The following is an 8243-nucleotide window of genomic DNA, read 5'->3' as shown; positions in this document are numbered from 1 at the left end:
TTTACGGTGGGTTTAAATGTTGATTGAAAAGTAGAATGTCATTACACATTGGGTGATTGTATGTTTTATTGAAATGTAGTGTAAATGTGAGTGGTTTGAGTCGCACTTGATGAATTATGTAATTTATGTTAAATTCCATCAAGTTTGGTGTTGATGAAATGGTAACTAGTTTGTGTTTGGGTTCTAGAAATTTTCATTATATGCTCTGTTTTGCCTGTTCATAAACTGATTTGGGAAAAGGGTATAGTGACGTTGAATCTATCAAGTGAAAGAGAGAGAGTGGGGGGAGTGGTTCTGTGATCTTGTTGGAAGTTTAGACGTCTTAGACTTTACTAGAATTTAAGTGCAGTGCTTATTAATGGGTTTGAGTCTTTTTTTTTCTTATTTCCTAGATGTTTCACGTGACTATATCTTTGGTTGTTTAAGTGCAGCCAGCATATGATGCCTTTATGTTTTCCTTCGGAGGAGTTATCTGTTTGGACTAAAGTATGGTTGAAAACTAGTAATAGGTTGGCGGAAAGTGGTTACAAGTATGATTCTTGATTTAAAATGAATAATCTTATTATCCGATACATGCTTAATTGAACTAGATTAGGTTGTCTTAATTTATTAAATCTGAGAATAACAGTAATCATCTTATCTTAAATCTGTTTAATAACCTTAACCTCAATGTGTTTTGATATGTGTTAACTGATTTAGATTTCATAGTTAAGTAATGGGTTAATGAATTAGGTGCATTATTTTAAAAAGTTCAGACTGTATCTCTCGGTGCATGAGGAATACAATATTTTTTAGTACAAAATTGGTTACAATATCTCTGCATCTTTACTATGACCGTGCATATAGGCCATGCTTCTCAGTACTGCAGACCCTTTATCTTTTTCCCTTGAATCTTTATACCAAATCATACAACTAGCCTCGAGGTACATCATTGTTCCACTTCAACTTTTCGCTATTTCTTTTCTTTAAAACAAAAATTCGAATTGTGGGAGAAGTGGGACAATCCTCTTCTCTTTGTTTACAATCATCTTCTCTTTGTTTATTCATTACAAGACTTTATTCTGACCAAGGCTTGGTCTTACTCCAGTTACAGTAATAACTTTGTCCTAGTTCTCGCACCATTTCAATCAATTAAATATCTTCATTCTACATGTAAAATGGTTGGAACTGTGACCTCCTAAGGCTGTCACGTTTTGCAGCATAGTTCTGCCTTCTTTCCTTTCCTTTCAAATGCATACATCATGCTTCATTAAGTCAAACAAATTGTTTCAGCCAAAGGCTTGCTCCTCTGCATACCGTGGTTTACACGTATGAATTAATTAGCCTATGTTTTACTATTTAAACTTTTTCAAAGAAAAATATTTGAAATATAAGTCAAACCAAACCCCTAATCATTTAGTAGACAGTCATTACTAATTTTAAATTACAGAAATTTTATTTTCGTTATATTTAAACCTTTTATTCTTATTATTACTGGTAAAAGTTTATTGTCCTTTAACATTTTTATATTTGTAACATACTGAATAATTACTACTGTTATACTAATAAAAGAACAGTATAAAATTATTTGTTTTGATGGAGTTAAATACATTAATTAAATTTATTGAATAACTATACAAATTGGAAATTATATGAAAAATTCAATTATTTATAAATATGAATGTTATTTGTGCTTACTTGTATAGTTATCCTCGAGTGAAAAACATTTTTAAGTGCCAGCTTTCTAATATGTGGAAGGTCAAAAACATTCTTACATTCTAGATATGCAAGTTTTGTGTCTTGTTCCCTGCTTTGTTTCTCAATTAAAAACGTTGTATTTGCAGGATTTTGACCTTCAAATATACTACATTAACTTTGAATTTTTTATACTTTCTGATGTTAATAATGGTGTTGGATTGGATGTAAAGTAAAACGCTTAGAATATTTATATTGCCCATGGGTGCTGAAAGTAAGGTTGTTGTTAGGCGTTATGATAGTTAGTGTCTTAATTTTGACTTTGGGTATTTAAATTACTGGTTTTGGTCTTGAAGATATATATATTAATACACTTAAAATTGGTAGTAGGTGTAGGGTTGATGATGCATGTTACTCGATGATGTCATATGATGGTTTATATATGTATAATTGTTACAGTTATTAGTTAAAGGAGTTGGACTGAAAATTCACGTGTGGGTATGGTCTTTACTTTAATTTTTTTTTTCCAAACTCACACTTAATGCTTCAATGTAATGATTTTTCGTTTTCCAGCATTATTAGTAAGAAGAAACAATTGTTTGATAACTTATTACTCTTCATATTGATAATCAGTGGAATATATAGCTTTGGTTCTTTTGCAGCTATTGTGCATCACTTATTATTCTTAAATTTTCGCACAGATACCCTTAAGTTTGTCTGTGTGTGCACGTTTGCATAGCTTGTTGAAACTTTTAATTTCCTATTTTCAGCTGGGGAAATCATGGGTCGAATCTGACAGAGGAGGAGCTTGAAACACATTCCATATCAGCTTGGAAAGAAAGAAAGTGTTATCTGAATAGGCAGAACAATGGAGTTGTGTTTTCCAGACGTTTTATCCATGTAAGTTTTTTTATGGTCGTACTTGCTTAGCTTGGGAGCTGTTGCTGATATGCATTTGGGTGTTTAATGGACTGCATTTTCTCTGGGGTGTGTATGGCTGTTTTAAGAGGTTTCACATAAACCACTTGGGATGTATTGGAGGTTCTTATTAGATGGTAGTTTCTTCTGCTGTATTCAACATTTAAGCATGTACTGTCGTATATTGAGTTATATTTTTCTTTTGTCAAAGCAAACCAGAAAAGAAATGGTCGTGCCTGCAAGTTGGTGATTACTGAGCGTCTATTGGTTATGTTTTTGTATCTTCTCGTCATTGTTAAACTTATCTAGTACTTATAATTTTTCGGAGGTTTTTTTCCTAATATTAAATTATAAAAGTGAGCGATGTCAGGTTTTTTAGTCTCACGGAATTTGTGGTTTTGATTTTCAATATTGATGTTTGCATTATTGTCGGTGATGGGTGCCCAACTTTCTCGAGGTAGCATTTGATTTTCAAAATTTCTCCTAGAATAGTGTATCTTTTGATTGGAGATTGAGAGTTTGTTGAATTGAGAAATTTACACGTGAATTACAAAAGTGACAGTTATATCTGGTTGTAGAAAAATGTTTTTTTTCAAATTGTGATTTGTGCAGTTTTTCATGATGAGAAAGTGCCTATGTTTGGCAAACTGTGTATCTAAGTTTTATCGTATGCTTATTTCATATTCATCGTGTTTTTCACAGTCCGTGACAAATTTTTAGGAGATCCCTTTTCACTTTATTGATTGCATACATATCCATCTTCGCTCCAAATTAAAGGTGCACACAACTTTCATACTTTACCTGAATTCTTTTAGTTTATAGTATGATGGTTCATTAGGATTGAGGGTTTCGGGTTTCGGATTCCGGGTTCCGGGTTCAACATAAACTATTTATTGTAACATGAATAAATAAATAACATACACGTCTTTGTTGCTTTCTATTTTCCATCTCTCCTGTCTTTGTTGCTATATTCCTTTCATCACAAATTTTCGTATTTTTCCATAAAGATATGATCATCATTCTTAGCAGGTAAACTCGAGTATGTTAGTCTTGCGTGTTTGGGCAATTAACAAATTTTGCTAAAGAATATAGATGCCGGACAAAACAGTTAATGTAACGTAGGCATCACCCCTTAGACATTACTTGTAGTTCTTTTATGCATTACATAACCAACCAAAGAGCAAGCTGGTGCTAAGATTCATTTCTCGCATTTAATTCTTGTATTTACTACGCAACCAGGGAATCTTAATTCTTGACGGTAGAGAATACAATCCAACCTAATGACCACAAACCAAAGCCCGAATTCAAGACCATGAACAAAAACAACTATTTCATTTAGTAAGTTTGGCTACATGGATTATATAACACCATTGGGCTCGTCTAAAACCAAATTGTCCATTAGATCACTTTCAATGATATCCTTAGTCCCCCGTACCATTTTCACAGGGTTAAAAATCATGCAGTCTACTCTCTAGTGCTTTGAGTGGCCTTCTTTGCACATAATGAACCATCTTAACTGATTTATTTTAATCATTCTTTTCGTCAACATATGTTACTAATAATATCCTTAGTCCCCCTTGCCATTTTCATACGGATAAAAATCATGCAGTCTACTCTCTCATTGGTGCTTTGAGTGGCCTTCTTTGCACACACTAAACCATCTTAACTGATTTTTCTTAATCATCTTTTCTTCAATATATGTTACTAATATTTCCCTGTATACGTTCATCCCTTATCCTCTTGCATCATGAAGCATTGTCTTAACCTTCTCGATTTTGCTCCTTCCACTTTTTTCTCATGCACTTTGAAAATCCATGATTCACCACCAGAGTGTAGCACCAGGATAAAACTTTATTTTGAGCTTATTAAGTATTTTCTGGTCCCAAATAATCCAATGCCTTTCTCCATTTTAACCACTCATCTTGTATCTTGTGTGTATCATATTCATTAATTTTCAATCATCTTGTAATACAGATTTTAGATACAAAACTTAGAAACTAGTGATATGACATCTTCCATTTGTAAAGTCGGTAACTTGAGATATGACCATACTTTGTTTTACTCTTAAGTAAAACCCTTTAATTTCAGAATCTCTTTCCAAAGCTCAAGTTAACAGTTAACGTCTTCCTTTAATTCATTAATTAGAATTGTATCATCTGCAAATAGTATGCATTTACAGATAATCTTTTGTTTGTTCCTGCAAACAACAAAAGTCATGGCTAAGCTCCAATGTTAACTTTTCCTTAAGTAAAGTTATTATAATCTTCCCTGTAGGAGTTATCACGCTCACAAGTCTTGTATAGCTTTTGTATAAGCCACGTGAACATCATCTCTTCCACAGCCTTTTACAATTAAAGCCATGTTAATCTCTTCGCTTTTTCACTTTTCCATAAGTTTCTGTAGAAGATAGATAGCTTATATTTTAGTCCTTCTACACATAAAACCTAATTAGTTTTCAACGAAGCCTAATCACTTTTTTTCACATAATTTCATAGCATGTTCACATCACAAGTTTTATCATTCCCTTGTAGTAACCTCTCCAAAGGAGGTTAGCAGTACCTTGTGATTCCCTGTCACTTCTAATAATTTTTAATTGTCAAAAATGTTATCATCCTTGAACTGCCACTTGTTGATTCTTGTTTTTTTTTTCTATAATTTTTGTTCATACCTTTATGATGCTTGGAAAGAACATTAAGGATCAATACCCTATCTTATGTAGCAAGACTTTCTTTAAAATAAGTGTTTTAATCTTGAAATTGAGAAGTTTTTATTCGTATTTAGCCCTCGAAAACCAAAACTACCATGATCTCCTATAAATTACTAGCGTTTGTCTATTTAGATTTTACGTATGAGAATATATTTGTTTTCTTGGGGAGAACTCTAAATCAACCCCTCTTAATCTCTCTAAAACTTTTCTTTCGAAAGTGTGTCTAATCTCCTATTTCTTTCTCTGGATTATAGTGCGTTAAACCCCCGACCCCCAAACCCCCGAACCCTCGAACCCCTGAACCCCCGAACCCCTCAACCCCGCAACCCTAAACCCTCAACCTTAAACCCTTAACCCAGAACCATAAACTCTAAACCCTAAACCATGCCCTTAAACAAAACACCATTAAACCCAAATCGAAAACCATAAACCCTAAACCTAAAATCCTAAACGCTACACCCTATCGTTTAAACCCTAACCACTATATCATAAACCTTAAACCCTATACCTTAAACTCTACATCCTAAACATTTAACCATCAACCTTAAACCCTTAACCTTGAACCCTAAACTCTGAACCTTAAACCATACACCCTGAACCATAAACCTTGTACTGTATACCCCAAACCTCAAACCCTAAACTCATGCCCTAAACCATAAACCCTAAACCCTAAACAATCAGCCTTAAAACCTAAATCATAAACCCTAAATCCCAAACCTTAGACCATAAACCTTAAGCCCTAAACCCTGAACCTTAAATCGTAAACCCTAAACCTTAAACCCTACACCCTAAACACTTAACCATCAACCTCAAACCCTCAACCTTAAACCCTTAACTCTTAACCCTAAACCTTGAACCTTAAACTACAGACCCTAAACACTAAAACCTAAACCTAAAACCTTATACCCTACACCATAAACCCTAACCCATAAACCCTAAGCCATATACCCTAACCCCTAATGTCTAAACTCTAAACCCAAATTCCTAAATCATACACCCTAAAGCCTACACCCTAAATCCTACATCCTAAATTCTACACCCTACACTCAAACCCTCAACCTTAAACCCTTAACCCAGAACCATAAACTCTAAATCCTAAAGCATGCCCTTAAACCAAACACCATTAAACCTAAACTGAAAACCTTTAACCCTAAACCCAAAATCCTAAAGCCTAGATGAAGAAGAAGCAAAAGCAAAAACTAAGAAAAAGAGTCTAGCCTTAAAATCTGAGGTAGAAAGGAGCAAGAGCAAAATAGAAGATGAGGACTCAAAAGATGAAGAAAATTTGAGACTCATGATAAAAAGGCTCAGGAGGTTCATGAAATCAAAAGACAAAGGAAGAGTTAAATACGAAAAGAGAGAAAATCAAGGATCTTCCTCAAACTATAGATGCTATGGTTGCGGAGAAAGGGGGCATTTAAAAGCTTATTGCCCAAATCAAAAGAAGGATGAAGAAATAAAAGAAAAGAAGTTCTTCAAGAAAAAGAAAGCCTACATTGCATGGGACGATGACAACGAAACAATTTTCGACTTGAGCAATTCTGATGAAGAAGCAAACATCTGTTTAATAGCAGATGACGACAATGCTAGAAGCCAAGTAAGTACATCTAGCGATTCTGATAATTATAGTCAAATTAGTGAAGATGAATTGCATGAAACTTATGCTGCTTTAATAATAGAATCAGAAAAATTAGATAAATCTCATAATAAATTGAAAAAGGATTTCAAAGAATTAAAATTGAATTTTGAAAATATTTCTAAAGAAAATAAAAATTTAAAATCAGATTTTAAAAATATTCTTGAAGAAAATAAAAATTTAAAAAATAAAATTTTATTTTATGAAAATGGTAAATTTACTAGTAATGATTAATGTATATCTTGCATAAATATGAATAAATTACACGAAACAACTCATTCTGAAAGTAGTAAAAATAATTCAAATGTTAAAACGGTTGATAAAAATGTTCCTAAATATAATTATAATTACTACGATTATGAGTATGGTAATAAAATTGAAAATGTTCCTAAATATAATTATAATGATTATAATTATAAAAATAAAATCAAGTATGTTTCAAAATATAATCAAAATTATTATGATTATAATTATAAAAATAGAAATTGCAGGAACCCAAATGATGTTACTTGTTTTTATTGCATGAAAAATGGTCATACATCAAATAAATGTAGAATAAAACATTATGGTGTTCCAAATGGAATATATGCATGGATTCCAATTATAAAATAATCTGTCTCTAACTTTAAAGGACCCAAATAAGTATTTTTGGGTACTAAAATATTATTTTTTCTATTTTGCAGGTTATTTCAAAATGAAGGAAGAATTTTTTGGGTGTGCACCAAAACTTGGTAAAGTATGGTTTGTCAAATTAAGGGAGAGTTTTTAACTTGAAAAGAAAATTTTGTTAATTTTTTTTTAACTACTTCTCTTTCTTCCTTAAAGAATCAAATGCAATTTAATTCTGTTTAAGTTACTCAATAAAGAGAAGTATTTTTTTTCTATCATGTTTTTATTTATTTATTATGATTTCTAAATTTATTGTATTTTCTATGTTTTGAATTATGCCTCCTGTTTCCCTGTAATAAAAATTATGATAATTGTTATTTATTTGTTTATGACTTATATTCAAGGGGAGTTCTTATATTTAGGGGGAGAAATTTTTTTATATTATACATAGCGTCTTTTTAATAATGATAAAAAATGGGGATAAATATGTTTAAAGGCTTAATTATATTTATTTTTTGTCTACTAATCCCTCTTCTTTAAGTTATGTATGAGTTATATATGAGTACAGGTTACAAAAAGCTTTAAATTAAAATATTGTTTATCATCATCAAAAAGGGGGAGATTGTTAGCATAAAGCTAAAGAACAGAAATTTTGATGATGTCTCAAAGTCAAGTCTCAAGTGCTCTTATTGCAGGAAG

The 8243-nt window shown here is 32.0% G+C and overlaps 1 long non-coding RNA gene across 6 annotated transcripts in view; it reads left to right on the top strand.

Annotated features, from left to right (window-relative positions):
* Nucleotides 1–7819, top strand: part of LOC108346135 (uncharacterized) — an 8822-nt gene extending 1003 nt beyond the window's left edge. The window contains exons 2-5 of one of the 6 annotated variants that reach the window (XR_008244819.1): nt 2445–2574; nt 3295–3369; nt 5554–6896; nt 7619–7819. This is a non-coding gene — a long non-coding RNA (uncharacterized LOC108346135). Of the gene's footprint in view, nt 1–2444; nt 2934–3294; nt 3370–5553; nt 6897–7618 lie in introns of those variants that run through there. The other 5 variants (XR_008244820.1, XR_001833778.2, XR_008244821.1 and 2 more) reach the window with 5 other exon arrangements.
* Nucleotides 7820–8243: the final 424 nt, after the last annotated feature.

Source organism: Vigna angularis, chromosome 8 (assembly GCF_016808095.1).
Source record: "Vigna angularis cultivar LongXiaoDou No.4 chromosome 8, ASM1680809v1, whole genome shotgun sequence".
In the NCBI taxonomy this organism is placed as follows: Eukaryota; Viridiplantae; Streptophyta; class Magnoliopsida; order Fabales; family Fabaceae; genus Vigna; species Vigna angularis.
The sequence above is the reverse complement of the archived record's forward strand: the minus strand, read 5'-3'. Positions and strand labels throughout refer to the sequence as shown.